This window comes from Danio rerio, chromosome 5, assembly GCF_049306965.1.
Source record: "Danio rerio strain Tuebingen ecotype United States chromosome 5, GRCz12tu, whole genome shotgun sequence".
NCBI classification, from domain to species: Eukaryota; Metazoa; Chordata; class Actinopteri; order Cypriniformes; family Danionidae; genus Danio; species Danio rerio.
In genome coordinates this window covers 43,927,814-43,955,207 of record NC_133180.1, presented here as the reverse complement: position 1 = coordinate 43,955,207, position 27,394 = coordinate 43,927,814, and the positions used below count along the sequence as shown (strand labels likewise).

Below are 27,394 nucleotides of genomic sequence, written 5' to 3'. Positions count from 1 at the left end.
TCAGCGGATGATTAAACAACTCTACAAACATCATCACCAGCTACACTTATTACTTAATACATGTATTTTTGTATAACATCTACTAAAGTTCTTCTTGAGAAAAAGTTAAAGTTTTACATCACCATCATGGAGAACAGAGTTTGCTTTAGTTGGGCTCTTAGCCCTGACATTTATATATCTTAGCTGCTGCAATTGTTAAGAACTTTGCTTAAAAAGCTCCTTTGTTGTGGCAAGCCAGCCAAAAACCTAAATCTGAAAAAGTAAGATCTGGTGATGTTCAAGTTGTTATTAAATGGCAGAGTCTGTTCTCATTTAGTATAATAAAATTTACTGCTCCCATTCAATGTTAAATCTATTGTTTTACATTATGTATATATATATGGCAACGATTTCTGGAAGTTTCTAAGAATATCTTGGACAATAACACTGCTCTATGGTGTATATCGCACTCAAAGAGACATCAATAATCAGCATATGAACCTCAATAATGGTGACGACTAACAAAATTAACAGTTTAACTCACAAACAGGCAACTGAAAGTCTAAACATAAACAACAGCAGAATCAAACACAAGTAAAGAAAACTCTTAGACCGTTATACAACATTTTTTTTATACCGCAATGCATGCTGGGATATTTGTACCATGCCACTCCCAGCATGCATTGCAGCATGAAACATTTGAGATGTTACCATTGTTGAGATACAAGGTCAGATTCATGAGGTCTGAGTGTGTAATTGTCATAACTGAACTGTTTTTGTATGTTATTTCTTAACTGTTAAGTAATTACGGAGGAATCTTTCTGTTTTCACTTCTCATTAATTTAATTAATACCTGTAACTAAACATAAAATCTATTGCATGAGGCCCTTCTTCCAGATTTATACCAAAACATTTATCAGAACTAATTTCAGACAAATATATTTCTCTATTTATTGACTTTCCAACTTGACTGCTATAATACAAGCATTTTGTTAACTCTTTATTATAGTGATTGGAGAGTCTGAATTAATCAGTTCAAGGGTGAAGAACCCAACTAAACCAGCCCCTCACTCCATTACGGTGACACAAAAAAACACCTTAATTTCTGTTGGATCTCAATGTGAATAGTATGGAAGTCAAATCAGTCAGTAATAAGTGTGTCTGCTGTTGTTTGTGGAGTTGTTTAATGATCCTCCGCTGAGACTGAAGCTGTTTTATTTTATTTGATTTTATTTAATGTTGTAACTCAAGTCACTGTTTGTGTTTCTTGTTTATTTTCTTCAGTAATTGTAATTATTAACAGCAGGTGTTCATCAGTGTCTGAATTCACTCATTAGTGTTCATTAAAACAGTCAGGTGAACTATATTAGTTAACTAGTGTATGAAATAGTGAACAAGGACACAAAGCGTGATTTCAAACACAGACTTCAAAACATCGAATCTGAACTCTGTTAGCTCACAGTTTTCTGCAGTTGGTTACTTTCTCGAAAACAAAAATGTTACCTAGAAAGCACTGTTTTTAACAGAATATTACTGTTTTAGTGAAAAAACATTATTTTACCGTAGAATCTGACTGTTTTTTAACAGCAATTTTTTACAGTGTGAGGTGGGGTAAGGAGTTCAGCGTCTTGAAGAAAATGCCTCCCCGTCGGGGAATCGAACCCCGGTCTTCCGCGTGACAGGCGGAGATACTGTCCACTATACTAACTAGGATCACTTATGCAAGAATGTAAACTGTTCAGCTGCACTATTATGTTGAGGGTGCCTGAGAGCAAAAGGCTGCAAGTTTCTTCCGACGAACGTCGCACTGTGGGCTTGTTTTTTTTTTGGACAGATTCATGCTGAAGCTCAAGTTTTTAAGAGGAGTTTAGCATCCTAAAAAAAGCCCCCCCTGGCAGGGAAGCGAACCCTGATCATCCGGGTGACACATGGAAATACTGTCCACTATACTAACAAAGACTAGCGTGCTTTTGGTTATGTCAAGCGTGGGTGGACACTTTCTGCCAGCAGTCTCACCAAACCGAAGCCAAGCCATTCCTCCTTAAGACAGGCAGAGTCAGACATGTAATAAAAACAACGACCGATGGGTTCAGTCCAAAGGGCAAACTGTAGCTTCTGCTGGTTATAGTCACCCTCAAAACCTTTGGCTGTTACCAAGGACTGGGCTCTAATCTGTCTGATGTCCTAATAACACAATTTTACATGGTGACATCACTGCAGCTTTGAAAATGTGGATATATTTGTCTTAACCAAAGACTGCACCTCTTTCTGTGTGACCTCATTCTGTACTGCGTAATGCTTCGATGTCTTCATTTCAACAAAGTAGGATTACGAGGCCAACGTGCCTTGCAGTCACCCTTGCCGAACATTGTGCTTTGTATGGCCAACTGCTCTGATTAAGCAGCATAGTGTTACAGCTCGAGTTTCAATCACGCACAAATCTTTCGCCTTTTACTAAAGATTTCCGTGGGGAGGAACTATTGTGAGTTTTGTTTATTTTTGGGTGCTCTGCTATCTGCAGAGCTGCATTAAGATGTTGAATTGCAGAACGAGATGTGGAAGAGTGTTTGTGTCAGTAGATTAGCCTAGACAGAATGGTTGTTATCAATCCGGCGATCAAATGAAGTTGCTCTTAGCTCATTCTCTAAAGCGCAGCAATCTTGGATCTGTGTGTCTTTTTCTCCCTCTCTTCACAATTGCAGTCTTTGGAACCGCAGCAAAAAAGCGAGTGAGCAAAATCGAGCTCTTATTTACCACAAGAAGGACATGGCCAATATTGTATGGTGGGTTTGTTTCTTTGGACAGCTTTATGCTTAAGCCTGAGGTGGGGTAAGGAGTTCAGCGTCTTGAAGAAAATGCCTCCCCGTCGGGGAATCGAACCCCGGTCTTCCGCGTGACAGGCGGAGATACTGTCCACTATACTAACGAGGATCACTTATGCAAGAATGTAAACTGTTCAGCTGCACTATTATGTTGAGGGTGCCTGAGAGCAAAAGGCTGCAAGTTTCTTCCGACGAACGTCGCACTGTGGGCTTGTTTTTTTGGACAGATTCATGCTGAAGCTCAAGTTTTTGAGAGGAGTTTAGCATCCTAAAAAAAGCACCCCCTGGCAGGGAAGCGAACCCTGATCATCCGGGTGACACATGGAAATACTGTCCACTATACTAACAAAGACTAGCGTGCTATTGGATATGTCAAGCGTGGGTGGACACTTTCTGCCAGCAGTCTCACCAAACCGAAGCCAAGCCATTCCTCCTTAAGACAGGCAGAGTCAGACATGTAATAAAAACAACGACCGATGGGTTCAGTCCAAAGGGCAAACTGTAGCTTCTGCTGGTTATAGTCACCCTCAAAACCTTTGGCTGTTACCAAGGACTGGGCTCTAATCTGTCTTATGTCCTAATAACACAATTTTACATGGTGACATCACTGCAGCTTTGAAAATGTGGATATATTTGTCTTATCCAAAGACTGCACCTCTTTCTGTGTGACCTCATTCTGTACTGCGTAATGCTTCGATGCCTTCCTTTCAACAAAGTATGATTACGAGGCCAACGTGCCTTGCAGTCACCCTTGCCGAACATTGTGCTGTGTCAGGCCTACTGCTCTGATTAAGCAGCATAGTGTTACAGCTCGAGTTTCTCTTCAATCACGCGCAAATCTTTCGCCTTTTACTAAAGATTTCCGTGGGGAGGAACTATTGTGAGTTTTGTTTATTTTTGGGTGCTCTGCTATCTGCAGAGCTGCATTAAGATGTTGAATTGCAGAACGAGATGTGGAAGAGTGTTTGTGTCAGTAGATTAGCCTAGACAGAATGGTTGTTATCAATCCGGCGATCAAATGAAGTTGCTCTTAGCTCATTCTCTAAAGCGCAGCAATCTTGGATCTGTGTGTCTTTTTCTCCCTCTCTTCACAATTGCAGTCTTTGGAACCGCAGCAAAAAAGCGAGTGAGCAAAATCGAGCTCTTATTTACCACAAGAAGGACATGGCCAATATTGTATGGTGGGTTTGTTTCTTTGGACAGCTTTATGCTTAAGCCTGAGGTGGGGTAAGGAGTTCAGCGTCTTGAAGAAAATGCCTCCCCATCGGGGTATCGAACCCCGGTCTTCCGCGTGACAGGCGGAGATACTGTCCACTATACTAACGAGGATCACTTATGCAAGAATGTAAACTGTTCAGCTGCACTATTATGTTGAGGTTGCCTGAGAGCAAAAGGCTGCAAGTTTCTTCCGACGAACGTCGCACTGTGGGCTTGTTTTTTTTTTGGACAGATTCATGCTGAAGCTCTAGTTTTTAAGAGGAGTTTAGCATCCTAAAAAAAGCCCCCCCTGGCAGGGAAGCGAACCCTGATCATCCGGGTGACACATGGAAATACTGTCCACTATACTAACAAAGACTAGCGTGCTTTTGGTTATGTCAAGCGTGGGTGGACACTTTCTGCCAGCAGTCTCACCAAACCGAAGCCAAGCCATTCCTCCTTAAGACAGGCAGAGTCAGACATGTAATAAAAACAACGACCGATGGGTTCAGTCCAAAGGGCAAACTGTAGCTTCTGCTGGTTATAGTCACCCTCAAAACCTTTGGCTGTTACCAAGGACTGGGCTCTAATCTGTCTGATGTCCTAATAACACAATTTTACATGGTGACATCACTGCAGCTGTGAACATGTGGATATATTTGTCTTAACCAAAGACTGCACCTCTTTCTGTGTGAGCTCATTCTGTACTGCGTAATGCTTCGATGCCTTCATTTCAACAAAGTAGGATTACGAGGCCAACGTGCCTTGCAGTCACCCTTGCCGAACATTGTGCTGTGTATGGCCAACTGCTCTGATTAAGCAGCATAGTGTTACAGCTCGAGTTTCTCTTCAACCACGCACAAATCTTTCGCCTTTTACTAAAGATTTCCGTGGGGAGGAACTATTGTGAGTTTTGTTTATTTTTGGGTGCTCTGCTATCTGCAGAGCTGCATTAAGATGTTGAATTGCAGAACGAGATGTGGAAGAGTGTTTGTGTCAGTAGATTAGCCTAGACAGAATGGTTGTTATCAATCCGGCGATCAAATGAAGTTGCTCTTAGCTCATTCTCTAAAGCGCAGCAATCTTGGATCTGTGTGTCTTTTTCTCCCTCTCTTCACAATTGCAGTCTTTGGAACCGCAGCAAAAAAGCGAGTGAGTAAAATCGAGCTCTTATTTACCACAAGAAGGACATGGCCAATATTGTATGGTGGGTTTGTTTCTTTGGACAGCTTTATGCTTAAGCCTGAGGTGGGGTAAGGAGTTCAGCGTCTTGAAGAAAATGCCTCCCCGTCGGGGAATCAAACCCCGGTCTTCCGCGTGACAGGCGGAGATACTGTCCACTATACTAACGAGGATCACTTATGCAAGAATGTAAACTGTTCAGCTGCACTATTATGTTGAGGGTGCCTGAGAGCAAAAGGCTGCAAGTTTCTTCCGACGAACGTCGCACTATGGGCTTGTTTTTTTTTTTTGGACAGATTCATGCTGAAGCTCAAGTTTTTAAGAGGAGTTTAGCATCCTAAAAAAAGCCCCCCCTGGCAGGGAAGCGAACCCTGATCATCCGGGTGACACATGGAAATACTGTCCACTATACTAACAAAGACTAGCGTGCTTTTGGTTATGTCAAGCGTGGGTGGACACTTTCTGCCAGCAGTCTCACCAAACCGAAGCCAAGCCATTCCTCCTTAAGACAGGCAGAGTCAGACATGTGATAAAAACAACGACCGATGGGTTCAGTCCAAAGGGCAAACTGTAGCTTCTGCTGGTTATAGTCACCCTCAAAACCTTTGGCTGTTACCAAGGACTGGGCTCTAATCTGTCTGATGTCCTAATAACACAATTTTACATGGTGACATCACTGCAGCTTTGAAAATGTGGATATATTTGTCTTAACCAAAGACTGCACCTCTTTCTGTGTGACCTCATTCTGTACTGCGTAATGCTTCGATGCCTTCATTTCAACAAAGTATGATTACGAGGCCAACGTGCCTTGCAGTCACCCTTGCCGAACATTGTGCTGTGTCAGGCCTACTGCTCTGATTAAGCAGCATAGTGTTACAGCTCGAGTTTCTCTTCAATCACGCACAAATCTTTCGCCTTTTACTAAAGATTTCCGTGGGGAGGAACCATTGTGAGTTTTGTTTATTTTTGGGTGCTCTGCTATCTGCAGAGCTGCATTAAGATGTTGAATTGCAGAACGAGATGTGGAAGAGTGTTTGTGTCAGTAGATTAGCCTAGACAGAATGGTTGTTATCAATCCGGCGATCAAATGAAGTTGCTCTTAGCTCATTCTCTAAAGCGCAGCAATCTTGGATCTGTGTGTCTTTTTCTCCCTCTCTTCACAATTGCAATCTTTGGAACCGCAGCAAAAAAGCGAGTGAGCAAAATCGAGCTCTTTTTTACCACAAGAAGGACATGGCCAATATTGAATGGTGGGTTTGTTTCTTTGGACAGCTTTATGCTTAAGCCTGAGGTGGGGTAAGGAGTTCAGCGTCTTGAAGAAAATGCCTCCCCATCGGGGAATCGAACCCCGGTCTTCCGCGTGACAGGCGGAGATACTGTCCACTATACTAACGAGGATCACTTATGCAAGAATGTAAACTGTTCAGCTGCACTATTATGTTGAGGGTGCCTGAGAGCAAAAGGCTGCAAGTTTCTTCCGACGAACGTCGCACTGTGGGCTTGTTTTTTTGGACAGATTCATGCTGAAGCTCAAGTTTTTGAGAGGAGTTTAGCATCCTAAAAAAAGCACCCCCTGGCAGGGAAGCGAACCCTGATCATCCGGGTGACACATGGAAATACTGTCCACTATACTAACAAAGACTAGCGTGCTATTGGATATGTCAAGCGTGGGTGGACACTTTCTGCCAGCAGTCTCACCAAACCGAAGCCAAGCCATTCCTCCTTAAGACAGGCAGAGTCAGACATGTAATAAAAACAACGACCGATGGGTTCAGTCCAAAGGGCAAACTGTAGCTTCTGCTGGTTATAGTCACCCTCAAAACCTTTGGCTGTTACCAAGGACTGGGCTCTAATCTGTCTGATGTCCTAATAACACAATTTTACATGGTGACATCACTGCAGCTTTGAAAATGTGGATATATTTGTCTTAACCAAAGACTGCACCTCTTTCTGTGTGAGCTCATTCTGTACTGCGTAATGCTTCGATGCCTTCATTTCAACAAAGTAGGATTACGAGGCCAACGTGCCTTGCAGTCACCCTTGCCGAACATTGTGCTGTGTATGGCCAACTGCTCTGATTAAGCAGCATAGTGTTACAGCTCGAGTTTCAATCACGCACAAATCTTTCGCCTTTTACTAAAGATTTCCGTGGGGAGGAACTATTGTGAGTTTTGTTTATTTTTGGGTGCTCTGCTATCTGCAGAGCTGCATTAAGATGTTGAATTGCAGAACGAGATGTGGAAGAGTGTTTGTGTCAGTAGATTAGCCTAGACAGAATGGTTGTTATCAATCCGGCGATCAAATGAAGTTGCTCTTAGCTCATTCTCTAAAGCGCAGCAATCTTGGATCTGTGTGTCTTTTTCTCCCTCTCTTCACAATTGCAATCTTTGGAACCGCAGCAAAAAAGCGAGTGAGCAAAATCGAGCTCTTTTTTACCACAAGAAGGACATGGCCAATATTGAATGGTGGGTTTGTTTCTTTGGACAGCTTTATGCTTAAGCCTGAGGTGGGGTAAGGAGTTCAGCGTCTTGAAGAAAATGCCTCCCCATCGGGGAATCGAACCCCGGTCTTCCGCGTGACAGGCGGAGATACTGTCCACTATACTAACGAGGATCACTTATGCAAGAATGTAAACTGTTCAGCTGCACTATTATGTTGAGGGTGCCTGAGAGCAAAAGGCTGCAAGTTTCTTCCGACGAACGTTGCACTATGGGCTTGTTTTTTTGGACAGATTCATGCTGAAGCTCAAGTTTTTGAGAGGAGTTTAGCATCCTAAAAAAAGCACCCCCTGGCAGGGAAGCGAACCCTGATCATCCGGGTGACACATGGAAATTCTGTCCACTATACTAACAAAGACTAGCGTGCTATTGGATATGTCAAGCGTGGGTGGACACTTTCTGCCAGCAGTCTCACCAAACCGAAGCCAAGCCATTCCTCCTTAAGACAGGCAGAGTCAGACATGTAATAAAAACAACGACCGATGGGTTCAGTCCACAGGGCAAACTGTAGCTTCTGCTGGTTATAGTCACCCTCAAAACCTTTGGCTGTTACCAAGGACTGGGCTCTAATCTGTCTTATGTCCTAATAACACAATTTTACATGGTGACATCACTGCAGATTTGAAAATGTGGATATATTTGTCTTATCCAAAGACTGCACCTCTTTCTGTGTGACCTCATTCTGTACTGCGTAATGCTTCGATGCCTTCCTTTCAACAAAGTATGATTACGAGGCCAACGTGCCTTGCAGTCACCTTTGCCGAACATTGTGCTGTGTCAGGCCTACTGCTCTGATTAAGCAGCATAGTGTTACAGCTCGAGTTTCTCTTCAATCACGCACAAATCTTTCGCCTTTTACTAAAGATTTCCGTGGGGAGGAACTATTGTGAGTTTTGTTTATTTTTGGGTGCTCTGCTATCTGCAGAGCTGCATTAAGATGTTGAATTGCAGAACGAGATGTGGAAGAGTGTTTGTGTCAGTAGATTAGCCTAGACAGAATGGTTGTTATTAATCCGGCGATCAAATGAAGTTGCTCTTAGCTCATTCTCTAAAGCGCAGCAATCTTGGATCTGTGTGTCTTTTTCTCCCTCTCTTCACAATTGCAATCTTTGGAACCGCAGCAAAAAAGCGAGTGAGGAAAATCGAGCTCTTTTTTACCACAAGAAGGACATGGCCAATATTGAATGGTGGGTTTGTTTCTTTGGACAGCTTTATGCTTAAGCCTGAGGTGGGGTAAGGAGTTCAGCGTCTTGAAGAAAATGCCTCCCCATCGAGGAATCGAACCCCGGTCTTCCGCGTGACAGGCAGAGATACTGTCCACTATACTAACGAGGATCACTTATGCAAGAATGTAAACTGTTCAGCTGCACTATTATGTTGAGGGTGCCTGAGAGCAAAAGGCTGCAAGTTTCTTCCGACGAACGTCGCACTGTGGGCTTGTTTTTTTGGACAGATTCATGCTGAAGCTCAAGTTTTTGAGAGGAGTTTAGCATCCTAAAAAAAGCACCCCCTGGCAGGGAAGCGAACCCTGATCATCCGGGTGACACATGGAAATACTGTCCACTATACTAACAAAGACTAGCGTGCTATTGGATATGTCAAGCGTGGGTGGACACTTTCTGCCAGCAGTCTCACCAAACCGAAGCCAAGCCATTCCTCCTTAAGACAGGCAGAGTCAGACATGTAATAAAAACAACGACCGATGGGTTCAGTCCAAAGGGCAAACTGTAGCTTCTGCTGGTTATAGTCACCCTCAAAACCTTTGGCTGTTACCAAGGACTGGGCTCTAATCTGTCTGATGTCCTAATAACACAATTTTACATGGTGACATCACTGCAGCTTTGAAAATGTGGATATATTTGTCTTAACCAAAGACTGCACCTCTTTCTGTGTCAGCTCATTCTGTACTGCGTAATGCTTCGATGCCTTCATTTCAACAAAGTAGGATTACGAGGCCAACGTGCCTTGCAGTCACCCTTGCCGAACATTGTGCTGTGTATGGCCAACTGCTCTGATTAAGCAGCATAGTGTTACAGCTCGAGTTTCAATCACGCACAAATCTTTCGCCTTTTACTAAAGATTTCCGTGGGGAGGAACTATTGTGAGTTTTGTTTATTTTTGGGTGCTCTGCTATCTGCAGAGCTGCATTAAGATGTTGAATTGCAGAACGAGATGTGGAAGAGTGTTTGTGTCAGTAGATTAGCCTAGACAGAATGGTTGTTATCAATCCGGCGATCAAATGAAGTTGCTCTTAGCTCATTCTCTAAAGCGCAGCAATCTTGGATCTGTGTGTCTTTTTCTCCCTCTCTTCACAATTGCAGTCTTTGGAACCGCAGCAAAAAAGCGAGTGAGTAAAATCGAGCTCTTATTTACCACAAGAAGGACATGGCCAATATTGTATGGTGGGTTTGTTTCTTTGGACAGCTTTATGCTTAAGCCTGAGGTGGGGTAAGGAGTTCAGCGTCTTGAAGAAAATGCCTCCCCGTCGGGGAATCAAACCCCGGTCTTCCGCGTGACAGGCGGAGATACTGTCCACTATACTAACGAGGATCACTTATGCAAGAATGTAAACTGTTCAGCTGCACTATTATGTTGAGGGTGCCTGAGAGCAAAAGGCTGCAAGTTTCTTCCGACGAACGTCGCACTGTGGGCTTGTTTTTTTGGAGAGATTCATGCTGAAGCTCAAGTTTTTGAGAGGAGTTTAGCATCCTAAAAAAAGCACCCCCTGGCAGGGAAGCGAACCCTGATCATCCGGGTGACACATGGAAATACTGTCCACTATACTAACAAAGACTAGCGTGCTATTGGATATGTCAAGCGTGGGTGGACACTTTCTGCCAGCAGTCTCACCAAACCGAAGCCAAGCCATTCCTCCTTAAGACAGGCAGAGTCAGACATGTAATAAAAACAACGACCGATGGGTTCAGTCCAAAGGGCAAACTGTAGCTTCTGCTGGTTATAGTCACCCTCAAAACCTTTGGCTGTTACCAAGGACTGGGCTCTAATCTGTCTTATGTCCTAATAACACAATTTTACATGGTGACATCACTGCAGCTTTGAAAATGTGGATATATTTGTCTTATCCAAAGACTGCACCTCTTTCTGTGTGACCTCATTCTGTACTGCGTAATGCTTCGATGCCTTCCTTTCAACAAAGTAGGATTACGAGGCCAACGTGCCTTGCAGTCACCCTTGCCGAACATTGTGCTGTGTCAGGCCTACTGCTCTGATTAAGCAGCATAGTGTTACAGCTCGAGTTTCAATCACGCACAAATCTTTCGCCTTTTACTAAAGATTTCCGTGGGGAGGAACTATTGTGAGTTTTGTTTATTTTTGGGTGCTCTGCTATCTGCAGAGCTGCATTAAGATGTTGAATTGCAGAACGAGATGTGGAAGAGTGTTTTTGTCAGTAGATTAACCTAGACAGAATGGTTGTTATCAATCCGGCGATCAAATGAAGTTGCTCTTAGCTCATTCTCTAAAGCGCAGCAATCTTGGATCTGTGTGTCTTTTTCTCCCTCTCTTCACAATTGCAGTCTTTGGAACCGCAGCAAAAAAGCGAGTGAGCAAAATCGAGCTCTTATTTACCACAAGAAGGACATGGCCAATATTGTATGGTGGGTTTGTTTCTTTGGACAGCTTTAAAAAGCTTTGGACAGCTTTTTAAGCCTGAGGTGGGGTAAGGAGTTCAGCGTCTTGAAGAAAATGCCTCCCCGTCGGGGAATCGAACCCCGGTCTTCCGCGTGACAGGCGGAGATACTGTCCACTATACTAACGAGGATCACTTATGCAAGAATGTAAACTGTTCAGCTGCACTATTATGTTGAGGGTGCCTGAGAGCAAAAGGCTGCAAGTTTCTTCCGACGAACGTCGCACTGTGGGCTTGTTTTTTTTTTGGACAGATTCATGCTGAAGCTCAAGTTTTTAAGAGGAGTTTAGCATCCTAAAAAAAGCCCCCCCTGGCAGGGAAGCGAACCCTGATCATCCGGGTGACACATGGAAATACTGTCCACTATACTAACAAAGACTAGCTTGCTTTTGGTTATGTCAAGCGTGGGTGGACACTTTCTGCCAGCAGTCTCACCAAACCGAAGCCAAGCCATTCCTCCTTAAGACAGGCAGAGTCAGACATGTAATAAAAACAACGACCGATGGGTTCAGTCCAAAGGGCAAACTGTAGCTTCTGCTGGTTATAGTCACCCTCAAAACCTTTGGCTGTTACCAAGGACTGGGCTCTAATCTGTCTGATGTCCTAATAACACAATTTTACATGGTGACATCACTGCAGCTGTGAACATGTGGATATATTTGTCTTAACCAAAGACTGCACCTCTTTCTGTGTGACCTCATTCTGTACTGCGTAATGCTTCGATGCCTTCCTTTCAACAAAGTAGGATTACGAGGCCAACGTGCCTTGCAGTCACCCTTGCCGAACATTGTGCTGTGTCACGCCAAGTGCTCTGATTAAGCAGCATAGTGTTACAGCTCGAGTTTCTCTTCAATCACGCACAAATCTTTCGCCTTTTACTAAAGATTTCCGTGGGGAGGAACTATTGTGAGTTTTGTTTATTTTTGGGTGCTCTGCTATCTGCAGAGCTGCATTAAGATGTTGAATTGCAGAACGAGATGTGGAAGAGTGGTTGTGTCAGTAGATCAGCCTAGACAGAATGGTTGTTATCAATCCGGCGATCAAATGAAGTTGCTCTTAGCTCATTCTCTAAAGCGCAGCAATCTTGGATCTGTGTGGCTTTTTCTCCCTCTCTTCACAATTGCAATCTTTGGAACCGCAGCAAAAAAGCGAGTGAGCAAAATTGAGCTCTTTTTTACCACAAGAAGGACATGGCCAATATTGTATGGTGGGTTTGTTTCTTTGGACAGCTTTATGCTTAAGCCTGAGGTGGGGTAAAGCCTGATTTATACTTCTGCGTCAAACACCGGCGTATGCTACGGCGCTGACTCGTAGCCCTTCGCCGTGGCCATCGCCGTCACTGACGTGCACCTCTCAAAAAATGTAACTACACGTCGCAACGACGCGTAGCATAAGCTCTGTGATTGGTCGGCTTGGTAGCGCTGACGAGTCTGGGCGGGACCGAGAGGCGCGCAAATGGCGCGACACCGCGCGAGCGATTGTTTACAAGTGTGGAGTCCCGTGAAGGAGCTCCGGATGGAAAGTTTTGTTTTGTGTTTACCTCATAGTTAAAGTTGTTGCACATCCGCCGGTTCCTGCCTCAAAATGAGCGAGTTTGAGCCACTTGTACATCCCGGAAGTGTTCAGGAAATGCAAAAAAGTAGCGAAGAAACTTGACACAGAGGAACATTTACACCTCACTGCCAACTAGCGTTTCGGAAGTGTTAATGCAGACCGACAGAGACAGCGCGCAGAAGTATAAATGCACAGCCACGCGCGTTGCCTGCGCCGTGGGTTACGCCGGTCACCTGACGCAGAAGTATAAATCAGGCTTAAGGAGTTCAGCGTCTTGAAGAAAATGCCTCCCCGTCGGGGAATCAACCCCGGTCTTCCGCGTGACAGGCGGAGATACTGTCCACTATACTAACGAGGATCACTCATGCAAAAATGTAAACTGTTCAGCTGCACTATTATGTTGAGGGTGCCTGAGAGCAAAAGGCTGCAAGTTTCTTCCGACGAACGTCACACTGTGGGCTTGTTTTTTTGGACAGATTCATGCTGAAGCTTAAGTTTTTGAGAGGAGTTTAGCATCCTGAAAAAAGCACCCCCTGGCAGGGAAGCGAACCCTGATCATCCGGGTGACATATGGAAATACTGTCCACTATACTAACAAAGACTAGCGTGCTATTGGATATGTCAAGCGTGGGTGGACACTTTCTGCCAGCAGTCTCACCAAACCGAAGCCAAGCCATTCCTCCTTAAGACAGGCAGAGTCAGACATGTAATAAAAACAACGACCGATGGGTTCAGTCCAAAGGGCAAACTGTAGCTTCTGCTGGTTATAGTCACCCTCAAAACCTTTGGCTGTTACCAAGGACTGGGCTCTAATCTGTCTGATGTCCTAATAACACAATTTTACATGGTGACATCACTGCAGCTGTGAACATGTGGATATATTTGTCTTAACCAAAGACTGCACCTCTTTCTGTGTGACCTCATTCTGTACTGCGTAATGCTTCGATGCCTTCCTTTAAACAAAGTAGGATTACGAGGCCAACGTGTCTTGCAGTCACCCTTGCCAAACATTGTGCTGTGTATGGCCAACTGCTCTGATTAAGCAGCATAGTGTTACAGCTCAAGTTTCTCTTCAATCACGCACAAATCTTTCGCCTTTTACTAAAGATTTCCGTGGGGAGGAACTATTGTGAGTTTTGTTTATTTTTGGGTGCTCTGCTATCTGCAGAGCTGCATTAAGATGTTGAATTGCAGAACGAGATGTGGAAGAGTGTTTGTGTCAGTAGATTAGCCTAGACAGAATGGTTGTTATCAATCCGGCGATCAAATGAAGTTGCTCTTAGCTCATTCTCTAAAGCGCAGCAATCTTGGATCTGTGTGTCTTTTTCTCCCTCTCTTCACAATTGCAATCTTTGGAACCGCAGCAAAAAAGCGAGTGAGCAAAATCGAGCTCTTTTTTACCACAAGAAGGACATAGCCAATATTGTATGGTGGGTTTGTTTCTTTGGACAGCTTTATGCTTAAGCCTGAGGTGGGGTAAGGAGTTCAGCGTCTTGAAGAAAATGCCTCCCCGTCGGGGAATCGAACCCCGGTCTTCCGCATGACAGGCGGAGATACTGTCCACTATACTAACGAGGATCACTTAAGCATGAATGTAAACTGTTCAGCTGCACTATTATGTTGAGGATGCCTGAGAGCAAAAGGCTGCCAGTTTCTTCCGACGAACGTCGCACTGTGGGCTTGTTTTTTTTTTGGACAGATTCATGCTGAAGCTCAAGTTTTTGAGAGGAGTTTAGCATCCTAAAAAAAGCCCCCCCTGGCAGTGAAGCGAACCCTGATCATCCGGGTGACACATGGAAATACTGTCCACTATACTAACAAAGACTAGCATTCTATTGGATATGTCAAGCGTGGGTGGACACTTTCTTCCAGCAGTCTCACCAAACCGAAGCCAAGCCATTTCTCCTTAAGACAGGCAGAGTCAGACATGTAATAAAAACAACGACCGATGGGTTCAGTCCAAAGGGCAAACTGTAGCTTCTGCTGGTTATAGTCACCCTCAAAACCTTTGGCTGTTACCAAGGACTGGGCTCTAATCTGTCTGATGTCCTAATAACACAATTTTACATGGTGACATCACTGCAGCTGTGAACATGTGGATATATTTGTCTTAACCAAAGACTGCACCTCTTTCTGTGTGACCTCATTCTGTACTGCGTAATGCTTCGATGCCTTCCTTTCAACAAAGTAGGATTACGAGGCCAACGTGCCTTGCAGTCACCCTTGCCGAACATTGTGCTGTGTCACGCCAAGTGCTCTGATTAAGCAGCATAGTGTTACAGCTCGAGTTTCTCTTCAAACACGCACAAATCTTTCGCCTTTTACTAAAGATTTCCGTGGGGAGGAACTATTGTGAGTTATGTTTATTTTTGGGTGCTCTGCTATCTGCAGAGCTGCATTAAGATGTTGAATTGCAGAACGAGATGTGGAAGAGTGTTTGTGTCAGTAGTTCAGCCTAGACAGAATGGTTGTTATCAATCCGGCGATCAAATGAAGTTGCTCTTAGCTCATTCTCTAAAGCGCAGCAATCTTGGATCTGTGTGTCTTTTTCTCCCTCTCTTCACAATTGCAATCTTTGGAACCGCAGCAAAAAAGCGAGTGAGCAAAATTGAGCTCTTTTTTACCACAAGAAGGACATGGCCAATATTGTATGGTGGGTTTGTTTCTTTGGACAGCTTTATGCTTAAGCCTGAGGTGGGGTAAAGCCTGATTTATACTTCTGCGTCAAACACCGGCGTATGCTACGGCGCTGACGCGTAGCCCTTCGCCGTGGCCATCGCCGTCACTGACGTGCACCTCTCAAAAAATGTAACTACACGTCGCAACAACGCGTAGCATAAGCTCTGTGATTGGTCGGCTTGGTAGCGCTGACGAGTCTGGGCGGGACCGAGAGGCGCGCGAATGGCGCAACGCCGCGCGAGCGATTGTTTACAAGTGTGGAGTCCCGTGAAGGAGCTCCGGATGGAAAGTTTTGTTTTGTGTTTACCTCATAGTTAAAGTTGTTGCACGTCCGCCGGTTCCTGCCTCAAAATGAGCGAGTTTGAGCCACTTGTACATCCCGGAAGTGTTCAGGAAATGCAAAAAAGTAGCGAAGAAACTTGACACAGAGGAACATTTACACCTCACTGCCAACTAGCGTTTCGGAAGTGTTAATGCAGACCGACAGAGACAGCGCGCAGAAGTATAAATGCACAGCCACGCGCGTTGCCTGCGCCGTGGGTTACGCCGGTCACCTGACGCAGAAGTATAAATCAGGCTTAAGGAGTTCAGCGTCTTGAAGAAAATGCCTCCCCGTCAGGGAATCGAACCCCAGTCTTCCGCGTGACAGGCGGAGATACTGTCCACTATACTAACGAGGATCACTTATGCAAAAATGTAAACTGTTCAGCTGCACTATTATGTTGAGGGTGCCTGAGAGCAAAAGGCTGCAAGTTTCTTCCGACGAACGTCGCACTGTGGGCTTGTTTTTTTTTTTGGACAGATTCATGCTGAAGCTCAAGTTTTTGAGAGGAGTTTAGCATCCTAAAAAAAAGCCCCCCCTGGCAGGGAAGCGAACCCTGATCATCCGGGTGACACATGGAAATACTGTTCACTATACTAACAAAGACTAGCATGCTGTTGGATATGTCAAGCGTGGGTGGACACTTTCTGCCAGCAGTCTCACCAAACCGAAGCCAAGCCATTCCTCCTTAAGACAGGCAGAGTCAGACATGTAATAAAAACAACGACCGATGGGTTCAGTCTAAAGGGCAAACTGTAGCTTCTGCTGGTTATAGTCACCCTCAAAACCTTTGGCTGTTACCAAGGACTAGGCTCTAATCTGTCTGATGTCCTAATAACACAATTTTACATGGTGACATCACTGCAGCTGTGAACATGTGGATATATTTGTCTTAACCAAAGCCTGCACCTCTTTCTGTGTGACCTCATTCTGTACTGCGTAATGCTTCGATGCCTTCCTTTCAACAAAGTAGGATTACGAGGCCAACGTGCCTTGCAGTCACCCTTGCCGAACATTGTGCTGTGTCAGGCCAACTGCTCTGATTAAGCAGCATAGTGTTACAGCTCGAGTTTCTCTTCAATCACTCACAAATCTTTCGCCTTTTACTAAAGATTTCCGTGGGGAGGAACTATTGTGAATTTTGTTTATTTTTGGGTGCTCTGCTATCTGCAGAGCTGCATTAAGATGTTGAATTGCAGAACGAGATGTGGAAGAGTGTTTGTGTCAGTAGATCAGCCTAGACAGAATGGTTGTTATCAATCCGGCGATCAAATGAAGTTGCTCTTAGCTCATTCTCTAAAGCGAAGCAATCTTGGATCTGTGTGTCTTTTTCTCCCTCTCTTCACAATTGCAATCTTTGGAACCGCAGCAAAAAAGCGAGTGAGCAAAATCGAGCTCTTTTTTACCACAAGAAGGACATGGCCAATATGGTATGGTGGGTTTGTTTCTTTGGACAGCTTTATGCTTAAGCCTGAGGTGGGGTAAGGAGTTCAGCGTCTTGAAGAAAATGCCTCCCCGTCGGGGAATCGAACTCCGGTCTTCCGCGTGACAGGCGGAGATACTGTCCACTATACTAACGAGGATCACTTATGCACAAAAGTAAACTGTTCAGCTGCACTATTATGTTGAGGGTGCCTGAGAGCAAAAGGCTGCAAGTTTCTTCCGACGAACGTCGCACTGTGGGCTTGTTTTTTTTGGACAGATTCATGCTGAAGCTCAAGTTTTTGAGAGGAGTTTAGCATCCTAAAAAAAAGCACCACCTGGCAGGGAAGCGAACTCTGATCTTCCGGGTGACACATGGAAATACTGTCCACTATACTAACAAAGATTAGCGTGCTGTTGGATATGTCAAGCGTGGGTGGACACTTTCTGCCAGCAGTCTCACCAAACCGAAGCCAAGCCATTCCTCCTTAAGACAGGCAGAGTCAGACATGTAATAAAAACAACGACCGATGGGTTCAGTCTAAAGGGCAAACTGTAGCTTCTGCTGGTTATAGTCACCCTCAAAACCTTTGGCTGTTACCAAGGACTGGGCTCTAATCTGTCTGATGTCCTAATAACACAATTTTACATGGTGACATCACTGCAGCTGTGAACATGTGGATATATTTGTCTTAACCAAAGACTGCACCTCTTTCTGTGTGACCTCATTCTGTACTGCGTAATGCTTCGATGCCTTCCTTTCAACAAAGTAGGATTACGAGGCCAACGTGCCTTGCAGTCACCCTTGCCGAACATTGTGCTGTGTCAGGCCAAGTGCTCTGATTAAGCAGCATAGTGTTACAGCTCGAGTTTCTCTTCAATCACGCACAAATCTTTCGCCTTTTACTAAAGATTTCCGTGGGGAGGAACTATTGTGAATTTTGTTTATTTTTGGGTGCTCTGCTATCTGCAGAGCTGCATTAAGATGTTGAATTGTAGAACGAGATGTGGAAAAGTGTTTGTGTCAGTAGATTAGCCTAGACAGAATGGTTGTTATCAATCCGGCGATCAAATGAAGTTGCTCTTAGCTCATTCTCTAAAGCGCAGCAATCTTGGATCTGTGTGTCTTTTTCTCCCTCTCTTCACAATTGCAATCTTTGGAAACGCAGCAAAAAAGCGAGTGAGCAAAATCGAGCTCTTTTTTACCACAAGAAGGACATGGCCAATATTGAATGGTGGGTTTGTTTCTTTGGACAGCTTTATGCTTAAGCCTGAGGTGGGGTAAGGAGTTCAGCGTCTTGAAGAAAATGCCTCCCCGTCGGGGAATCGAACCCCGGTCGATTTCTTCCGACGAACGTCGCACTGTGGGCTTGTTTTTTTTGGACAGATTCATGCTGAAGCTCAAGTTTTTGAGAGGAGTTTAGCATCCTAAAAAAAGCGCCCCCTGGCAGGGAAGCGAACCCTGATCATCCGGGTGACACATGGAAATACTCTCCACTATACTAACAAAGACTAGCGTGCTATTGGATATGTCAAGCGTGGGTGGACACTTTCTGCCAGCAGTCTCACCAAACCGAAGCCAAGCCATTCCTCCTTAAGACAGGCAGAGTCAGACATGAAATAAAAACAACGACCGATGGGTTCAGTCCAAAGGGCAAACTGTAGCTTCTGCTGGTTGTTGTCACCCTCAAAACCATTGGCTGTTACCAAGGACTGGGCTCTAATCTGTCTGATGTCCTAGTAACACAATTTTACAATGTGACATCACTGCAGCTGTGAACATGTGGATATATTTGTCTAAACCAAAGACTGCGCCTCTTTCTGTCTGACCTTATTCTGTACTGCATAATGCTTCGATGTCTTCCTTTCAACAAAGTAAGATTATGAGGTCAACGTGCCATGCAGTCACCCTTAGCGAACATTGTGCTGTGTCAGGCCAAGTGCTCTGATCCAGCAGCATAACGTTATAGCTCCAGTTTCTCTTCAGTCACGCATACATTTTCGTTTTTAAATAAAGATTTCCATGGGGAGAAACTAATGCAAGTATTGTTTATTTTTGGGTGGTTTGCTATCTGCAGAGCTGCATTGAGTTGTTGAATTGCAGAACAAGTTGTGGAAGAGTGTTTGTGTCCATAGTTTAGCCTAGACAGAATGATTGCTGTCGATCCAGCGATCAAATGTAGTTGCTCGCAGGTCATCATCTACATCACAGCAATTAGATCCGTGTGTCATTTTTTCCCTCTCTTCTAAATTGCAATCTTTGGAACCACAGCAATAAAGGCTCATCAAGAACAAAATTGAGCCCTTTTTACCACAAGAACGCCGTAGCCAATTTTGTACGGTAGGTTTGTTTCTTTGGACAGCTTAATGCTGAAGCCTGAGCTGGGGTTAGGAGTTAAGCCACCCTGAAGAAAATGCCTCCCCTTTGGGGAATCGAACCCTGGTCGAGTAGAAAATGTTTCGCGCCATATCAGTGAAAGTTGTGCGTGGCTTTCAGTACAAAGTAAACAAAAGATACCAATTACTGCAAATTATTAAAATGATTATGCATATATGGTCACAGATGGTAACAATTGTTCATTTAAATACTTACCTTATAAAAAGCTTAAATTTACATTAGACGTGATAATTATGGTACCATCATTTTTTTTCAGACCATAAAATCATAACCAAAATATATAATCTTTGCATCTCTAATTTTTATGAAGTTTATAGCATACACAGTAAAATCTTCAGAGTAAAATTTACTCAGTTCAGATAACATTTGGTCCCTACTTAAATTGAGCAAAATTTACTCAGCAGCAGAGTTAAAATTAATGAGACAATGATGGGGTTAATTAAGTGATGATTGAGCACTGATGATGGACACCTGCTGTTAATAAGCAGAAACAGAGAAGAGAAACACAAAACTACATCTACCTTCAGTCACTGCCTTACATAAAATAAACTAAATAAAACACATTAAATCTCTCAAAATCTCAGCAAATGATCAAGTAACTCCACAAACGGCAGCTTTACTTATTAACAACCTGTTTGGCCTTATTTCTGCCACACTCTACAAAATTACATATAGTGATAATATTAAGAATTAACTTTTTTTTACAACAACATAAAAAAATTTAAAAAAAAAACTTTTTGTGTTTAAGCTGTCACCGTTGAGGAGAACAGTAGCTGCTTTTCTTGGACTCTGACTCGATTGCTAATGTTAGTTTCTCTTTAATTGCCAAATAGTGTATTGTGGCAAATTTTGTATGAAGAGAGCAGTTGTGCTCTGGATAATTGACTCTGAGGTGGTTTAGTCACTGGTCAAATCAATAAAATTGGTTTTGACTTATTAAGTTTAAATAATGTTGTATCACAAAAGGAGCACAGTATTGAGAAAATGGAGCTCACTAATATTTTTATCAGATCATAAAACAGATTGAACATCAGAAACACTTAAAACCCACAGACATAAAGAATCAGCGTATGCTTTTCAACTATGGTGAGGGTTTTTTTTTTTCCTACAGTGCATTCTGGGAACTATGGATGAATGTCGTATGATTGTCCTAACATGCACTGCGTTCCAAAAAAAAATCTCTAACCACTGTTGAGATAAAGTAGATACGCTTATTATTGATGTCTGTGTTTATAAAGTGATTCAGATGCACAATGTATTTCAATATAATACAACAGCTGACATCCATTCTCTTGAATAACACTGAATTTTGTTTCTTATATGATAAACCATCTTCTAAATATAATTTCTTGTACAGCTACTCTTATTAAGATTAAGAATCCACACAGGATCAATCTACTTGATCTTAAGCGCTCACTTTAAACTTGATATTGCGAATCTAAAAAATTATCATTAGAAATCGAGTCCAAGTAAATCAACCACTTTTCTCCATGATGGTGACATCAGGCGAAAAAAAAATTTTTTTTTTTTTTTGTAAAATGTAAATAACTAAAATGGTTAATTCTCAATAAATCTTATATGGACTTTTGAGAACATCTGACAGAAATAAAGTCAATCAGGTAACCAATGAGCGAAGCTGCTGCTGCTTCTCTTCTGTTTCTGCTTATTAACAGCAGGTGTTCATCATCAGTGCTCAATCATCACTTAATTAACCCCATCATTGTCTCATTAACTTTAACTCTGCTGCTGAGTACATTTTGCTCAATTTAGAGAGGGACCAAATGTTCTCTGAACTGAGGAAATTTTACTCTGAAGATTTTACTGTGTAGCATATGAATGTGTCTGAATGTAAAAGAAGCCTACTTAAGCACTGCTTTTGTTGTGCTTTGAAACATTTGAATGTTTGTAAAAAAAAAAAAAAAAAAAAAAAAAGCCTATTGTACAATGCAGTTATGTAGTTTCAAAATACAACATGGTTTAATGTAGAAAAATCCAACATGGGTGTTGTAGCGAAATTAGTTCAGATTATGAATAATAATAATAATAAGCAATAATAATGGGTTATTATTAATTATTAATAATCTGGCTTAGCCACCTGTTAATTTGGCTAAACAAATAACGTTATTTAACATGATTCCGCCCGCTCGTCCGAGGGGACTCTCAGAATATAAATATTAATTATCAATAATAACAAATTATTATTAATGTGACGGCCCCTTGTGGTCGTTTGTGGCTGGGGTGTAGGTGTGTGTTAGCTGCGTTATGGGATGATTGAATTTCTCTTGAGCCACTGAAAAAATTAGCGGAGTATGTGAATGGTTTTTAAAAGATGACTCTTTGAGGCAGTTAAGTTGGCTAAAGCAAATTTAATGCCGGCACAGTTAAAAATGAAGCATGTGTATGATCGTAGAACTGAGCACCAATCTTTTAGTGTCGGGGATCAGGTAATGGCGTTATTGCTGGTGACTTCTTCTCCGTTTAAAGCTAGATTTGCTGGCCTGTATGTAATTCGCCGTAAAAAGGCGGATGAAAATTATGTTATTGCAAGACCAGAAAGATGGACAAAAACTTAAGGGTTAATTTACTTAAACCTTTTTATGGCCGTTCAGGCTCAGTTTGTTGTCAGGTATCCCCTGTATTGGCCGTTCCTCCTACGACATCTGATGAATTATTTTTGGATTATGAAAAGACAATGGAGCCAGATGACAGCATTATGTGTCCTCGATTGAGTAATTCAGATATTCTGAGTGACTTGCCAGCCTTTTTGCAACATCTTCCTACTGAGAGACGTTTAGAGTTGGTCAGATTGATGTTCCATCTTCTTCTAGTTGGTCATCTCCTTGCTTGCTAGTAAAAAAGAAAGATGGTACCTTGAGATTTTGTACCGATTATAGAAAATTAAATGCAATCACTAAACGCGAGTCTTTTCCACTTCCCAATATTTAGGATTGCGTGGACAAAGTGGGTGCTGCCAAATACTTAAGTAAATTTGATTTATTAAAGGGTTATTGGCAGATTCCACTGAGTCTGCGCGCCCATGAAGTCTCTGCGTTTATTACACCAGATGGCGCATATTCTTATAACCAAGGTTATAATAGTTTTGGATTTTTCATTAGTTTTAGTTTCTATTTCGTTTTGACTTTTTATTTTCAAATTCAGTTAGTTTTAATTAGTTTTAGAGGCAGATTTCTTAGCTTTTATTAGTTTCTATATTTTAAAATGTCTCAGTTTTAGTTTAGTTTTTATTAGTTTCAGTATTAGTTTGTTTTTTTCTAAACAAGGATAATTGTTAGGTGCAAGATTCAAAATCAACAGGATAAATATTGTATAATTAAAAACGCAGCCACACATTTTTTGAAACATGTATTCAGAGAACACATGAACACTATCATCTACCACAACCATCTACCCATCCTAAAATTAGACACACAGTAGTGATCACAAGGGGCGGATTAACCTATTGGCATTATGAGCACAGGCCCAAGGGCCCGTCCGCACTTAGATGTTGCCTACTTTTCATCACAAGAAAGACAAGTGGGAATCATTAATAAGTGTGTGTATTATGGAGGACTCAAATTCTTAGAAATGGTTTAGTGAGATGTTATCCAAACCATGTGCATTATAACTTTGTAGAAGCTATACATTAGAAATACCCTTAAATATAAATTTTAGTACTGCTTCGGTGAACTTGAACAAGTATATTGAAATCCATTAATTTCCCCTAGTTGTATTAGTTTTTTTTTTTTTTAAGTGTGCTTTAAATGCTTTAAAAATAAGTTAAATCTTTGTAGACTAGAAATATATGTAGTGTATATCAATTATTTTAAAAATGTGGGCAATACAGTGTGAATTAATTTTATATAACAAATATTATACTAATATTATTTTTAATTCAACTATGGGGTGCGGCTATAGGGGGCCTTCAAGACATTATGCCCAGGGGCCTCTGAATTATTAATCCGGGCCTGATAATGGGAAATTCAAATTTTTAACGCAGATGTTAGGACTCAACATTTTGTAGTCAGCAATAGTAATTTCAGTCAATTAAAATGATCAGAAAAATGTCTTACAGTAAAGTTTTGCAACCCAACTGAATCATGCTTCACTTATTTAAATTCCATTACGATTGTCTGTTTTAAAATAAACTTATGTTCTTTCACCAGATCTTCTTATTAAGCCCTCGGTTAACCCACGCTGCAGTTGTTCCAAGATCAGTTCAGTGCAGCAGGCTGTACTGTGTTTGGTTCACGGAATCGCGCATGCGCAGTATTATCGGTTCACCGCTTCTTAATGCAACGTTGCTGTTCTAATAACTGAATGAGAGTATATATTGGATTATTTAGAGTCAGAGGCGGTATTAGGCTTGTTATAAAGTAAGTAGTTGGTAGATATGTGCTTAATGGAGACGCGGATCATTTTAAATTATTCAGTTCGATTTGGCCAACAAGTTCAACTGGTTCACTTAGAAGATTCGGTTAAAAAGATTAGTTCGTGATCGCGATACAGAAATAAAAATTAGTTTTCTTTTTTCGTTAGTTTTCGTTAACTATAATAACCTTGCTTATAACGTGATGAGTTTCGGATTGCGAAATGCACCGGCCAAGTTTCAGAGGCTAATGAATTGTGTGATAGCTGATTTGGAAGGTTGTGCAGTTTACTTGGATGATTTGATTGTATATAGCGATTCTTGGGAGGAACATTTACGGCGAATTAGGCAGCTATTTGAGCGTCTGAAGGATGTGGGGCTTACTGTGAACCTAGCGAAGTGTGAATTCTTTTATAAAGTTTGACCAATTCACAATTTCGATTTCGATTTTTTTTTATTGTGTCACTAGTCTTCTCAAAACATTACAACAACATGACTAAAGTAACATTTTCTTAATAAAATCCATGGCATGGTGCTGTGCGGCGCGGCGCCGAGAGGCGCTTCTGGTGTGCTTCCTGCTTCATACAGAGAGTGAACCAAAGAGCATTGGTGCCATTATAATGTATTAAATATATATATTTTTTAAAAATTGCGATTTCTGGATTTCATTCAAGATTAAATCGTCTTAAAACGTAAATTCGAATTAATTGAAAAAAATCGGAAAAATCGCCCAGCCCTAGGCCACGGTAACCTATTTGGGTAAGGTTGTTGGTCATGGAGTGGTGCGTCCCGTGAGTGCTAAAATTGAGGCAATTGACAAATATCCCCCACCATGTACCAAGCGAGAATTGATGCGTTTTCTTGGGATAGTGGGATATTATCGGAGTTTTTGTAATAATTTTTTAAGAAACCATTGCTCCGTTGACCGATTTATTGAAAGTGTCACGTGTGTTTGAGTGGAATTCAATCTGTCTAAATGCCTTTGAAAAAGTGAAGGCATTGTTGACAAATGCTCCAGTTCTTGCTGCGCCGCAGTAGGACAGACAGTTTAAAATACATGTAGATGCATGTGAGATTGGGGCAGGGGCTGTGCTCCTACAGGATGATGGTGAGGGGGTGGAACGTCCAGTATGTTTCTTTAAAAAAAAATTCCGCCTTATCAGATTAGTTATTTGGTAATCGAAAAGGAAGCCTTGGCGGTGGTATGGTGTGACGACCCCTTGTGGTCGTTTGTGAGAGAAAACTTATTGATATGAACTTTTTAGATCGCTTTAGTACAAATTGTATATGATAATAGAAATGCAGAATATGTGACTTTTAAAACAATAAATAATACATTAATGCAGTCATAAACATGTTTTGGCAGTTAATATGCCAGTGATTATGCTTCACAAAAGTTGCAGACGCCTTTCACAAAATCAAAATGCTTTTGTAAACATCCAGTTATTCCATACAGTGATTAATAAACCGGCTACTTTAATAAAGAAAATCTTTTTTTTTTTTTTTTAATTAAACTAAATATATTGATATGCATTGAAATACATGATGAATACTCTTGACACAAGTGTAAAGTCTGCAGCTCACAACAAATGTTGAAAGTTATTGCGTGTCATATTTAACAAACCGTTTACTGCTAATTTGATGTAATTTTGCTCACATGAATAATTGAATATTAATCAGATGATGTCATTATGCTGCTGTGCCGTCAGCCAATCATGGCATTGCTGATCATGATTTCGAGGATAGACAGATCTGTCCCTCACAACACACGCAGCGATCTCAGATCAATTCATCCAGACATTTTAATCTGATTCGCGAACTTGTTTGAAGAACCAAATTACCGAGAGGTCAGTTATCAAGATTAAAAGATCCTGGATCTACCAAATCATCTTAAATCATTTAAGCGAGGTACGAAGAACGGACCCCTGATCATGGGTCTGTTTAAATAAGGTGTGTATGGAAAATGCCTCAAAGATGCCTCCTCTCCTCTTTCTCTCGCATTTGCTAATTCCACTTGTCCACTTATTTTTGATCTATGAATATACTAATGTTACACTACAGTCTGCTCAGTTAAGTGCGGGTTATTTCAAAGCGGACGTTTCCGCGCTTGACCAATTACAGCATTCTGTTTAGTTAAAGAAAGAGAGGCAATTTAAATATAATAATAATATTATTAACATGTGATAGCGATTTTTTTTTTTTGCCCAGAGGAAATACAGTTGTCTGAGCAATATAGTTTTTACAGAGGCAGGCACCTTTATTAAGGCTAAACATTATTAAATACCCACAAGGCACTTGTGACTAGGGATGTCCCGATTCAACATTTTAACTTCCGATACGATACCGATATTGCAGCCATCAGTCCGATACGATACCGATATAAATCCGATATCAGCACAAATTATGAATACTTTATTTTTACCTATTTTGTTGAGTCTAATGTATGAACGGCTAGATCAAACTGAGAACAAGTCAGCAACAGTAAGTATGGAAAAAACAACCAGTTTATTAACTATTTGGTTGCATAAATGTGAACTTTTACATAAGAATAAATAGAAAAAATTAAAGAATAAATATTAAGACCGTGAAAATATCTTAATTGAATAAACAAAAATAAAATTTTAAAGTGGAAAATGCTAATTAAAGGTCACTTCAGTTGTTTATTTTTTACCATCAGCAAAGAGTAGAAACTGCTGAGAGCAGGAACATTAGAAAAAATAGTTAATTGAACAACTGCTGAAGGTTCAGTGTCCAAAATTTCAATTTCACACACAGATTTTTAATGAATTTTTGATCCAGTTGAGCTGAAAAATAGCTTTCACACTGGGCAGCAGAAATAATTCATTGTTAAGTTTATAAAAATGTGCAGTATGGTTAGTACAAACATTTACATGATCAGAGCTATTACATCTGTGTTTGTATCATAAGAAGATTATGGCTGTATCAATGTTCCCAAACATTATTAATTTTATATTAATATATTTTGCACATATTATATTTAACATAAAAATACTTGCAGAGGCTGGATTGAAACACACCTTTTCTCCACAGCACTTGAAATAATGTGACTTAATAATTTTATTTATCAAAATTCATTATATTTGCATACACTGTAAAAATTCATTTTGTGGCTTTGTAGATTTCATTAATATTAATATGTACACTTTATTTAATGAAATTAATTTCCTGATTTTAGGGCATTTTTTTGCTTTGAAATTAATTTAAAAATGTCTGTAATAAAATCTAATCAATTTTATTATAAGAATTTAGCTGTTATTTTTGAATAATTTCAAAAAGAGAAAATATGAATTAAATCCAACGTGATT

At 41.5% G+C, this 27,394-nt stretch overlaps 1 protein-coding gene and 22 non-coding genes across 23 annotated transcripts in view; 14 read left to right on the top strand and 9 right to left on the bottom strand.

Annotated features, from left to right (window-relative positions):
• Nucleotides 1-27,394, top strand: part of si:dkey-245n4.2 — a 314,713-nt gene that overhangs the window by 241,059 nt on the left and 46,260 nt on the right. The gene's annotated exons all lie outside the window — the stretch shown is intronic.
• Nucleotides 2,389-2,504, top strand: LOC141385987 (U5 spliceosomal RNA). Its single transcript, XR_012407100.1, has one exon. It is a non-coding gene; the product is annotated as a U5 spliceosomal RNA (small nuclear RNA).
• Nucleotides 2,839-2,910, bottom strand: trnad-guc (transfer RNA aspartic acid (anticodon GUC)). The gene has a single exon. It is a non-coding gene; the product is annotated as a tRNA-Asp (tRNA).
• On the top strand, nt 3,609-3,724 carry LOC141385971 (U5 spliceosomal RNA). Its single transcript, XR_012407084.1, has one exon. It is a non-coding gene; the product is annotated as a U5 spliceosomal RNA (small nuclear RNA).
• trnad-guc (transfer RNA aspartic acid (anticodon GUC)) lies at nt 4,059-4,130 on the bottom strand. Its single transcript has one exon. It is a non-coding gene; the product is annotated as a tRNA-Asp (tRNA).
• On the top strand, nt 4,832-4,947 carry LOC141385960 (U5 spliceosomal RNA). The gene has a single exon (XR_012407072.1). It is a non-coding gene; the product is annotated as a U5 spliceosomal RNA (small nuclear RNA).
• trnad-guc (transfer RNA aspartic acid (anticodon GUC)) lies at nt 5,282-5,353 on the bottom strand. The gene has a single exon. It is a non-coding gene; the product is annotated as a tRNA-Asp (tRNA).
• LOC141385871 (U5 spliceosomal RNA) lies at nt 6,057-6,172 on the top strand. The gene has a single exon (XR_012406983.1). It is a non-coding gene; the product is annotated as a U5 spliceosomal RNA (small nuclear RNA).
• On the bottom strand, nt 6,507-6,578 carry trnad-guc (transfer RNA aspartic acid (anticodon GUC)). The gene has a single exon. It is a non-coding gene; the product is annotated as a tRNA-Asp (tRNA).
• On the top strand, nt 7,272-7,387 carry LOC141385986 (U5 spliceosomal RNA). The gene has a single exon (XR_012407099.1). It is a non-coding gene; the product is annotated as a U5 spliceosomal RNA (small nuclear RNA).
• trnad-guc (transfer RNA aspartic acid (anticodon GUC)) lies at nt 7,722-7,793 on the bottom strand. The gene has a single exon. It is a non-coding gene; the product is annotated as a tRNA-Asp (tRNA).
• On the top strand, nt 8,492-8,607 carry LOC141385873 (U5 spliceosomal RNA). Its single transcript, XR_012406985.1, has one exon. It is a non-coding gene; the product is annotated as a U5 spliceosomal RNA (small nuclear RNA).
• LOC141385985 (U5 spliceosomal RNA) lies at nt 9,707-9,822 on the top strand. The gene has a single exon (XR_012407098.1). It is a non-coding gene; the product is annotated as a U5 spliceosomal RNA (small nuclear RNA).
• Nucleotides 10,157-10,228, bottom strand: trnad-guc (transfer RNA aspartic acid (anticodon GUC)). The gene has a single exon. It is a non-coding gene; the product is annotated as a tRNA-Asp (tRNA).
• LOC141385984 (U5 spliceosomal RNA) lies at nt 10,922-11,037 on the top strand. The gene has a single exon (XR_012407097.1). It is a non-coding gene; the product is annotated as a U5 spliceosomal RNA (small nuclear RNA).
• Nucleotides 11,388-11,459, bottom strand: trnad-guc (transfer RNA aspartic acid (anticodon GUC)). The gene has a single exon. It is a non-coding gene; the product is annotated as a tRNA-Asp (tRNA).
• LOC141385872 (U5 spliceosomal RNA) lies at nt 12,161-12,276 on the top strand. The gene has a single exon (XR_012406984.1). It is a non-coding gene; the product is annotated as a U5 spliceosomal RNA (small nuclear RNA).
• On the top strand, nt 13,938-14,053 carry LOC137495669 (U5 spliceosomal RNA). The gene has a single exon (XR_011015646.1). It is a non-coding gene; the product is annotated as a U5 spliceosomal RNA (small nuclear RNA).
• On the bottom strand, nt 14,388-14,459 carry trnad-guc (transfer RNA aspartic acid (anticodon GUC)). The gene has a single exon. It is a non-coding gene; the product is annotated as a tRNA-Asp (tRNA).
• Nucleotides 15,161-15,276, top strand: LOC137495791 (U5 spliceosomal RNA). Its single transcript, XR_011015768.1, has one exon. It is a non-coding gene; the product is annotated as a U5 spliceosomal RNA (small nuclear RNA).
• LOC137495799 (U5 spliceosomal RNA) lies at nt 16,944-17,059 on the top strand. The gene has a single exon (XR_011015776.1). It is a non-coding gene; the product is annotated as a U5 spliceosomal RNA (small nuclear RNA).
• trnad-guc (transfer RNA aspartic acid (anticodon GUC)) lies at nt 17,394-17,465 on the bottom strand. Its single transcript has one exon. It is a non-coding gene; the product is annotated as a tRNA-Asp (tRNA).
• Nucleotides 18,166-18,281, top strand: LOC137495797 (U5 spliceosomal RNA). The gene has a single exon (XR_011015774.1). It is a non-coding gene; the product is annotated as a U5 spliceosomal RNA (small nuclear RNA).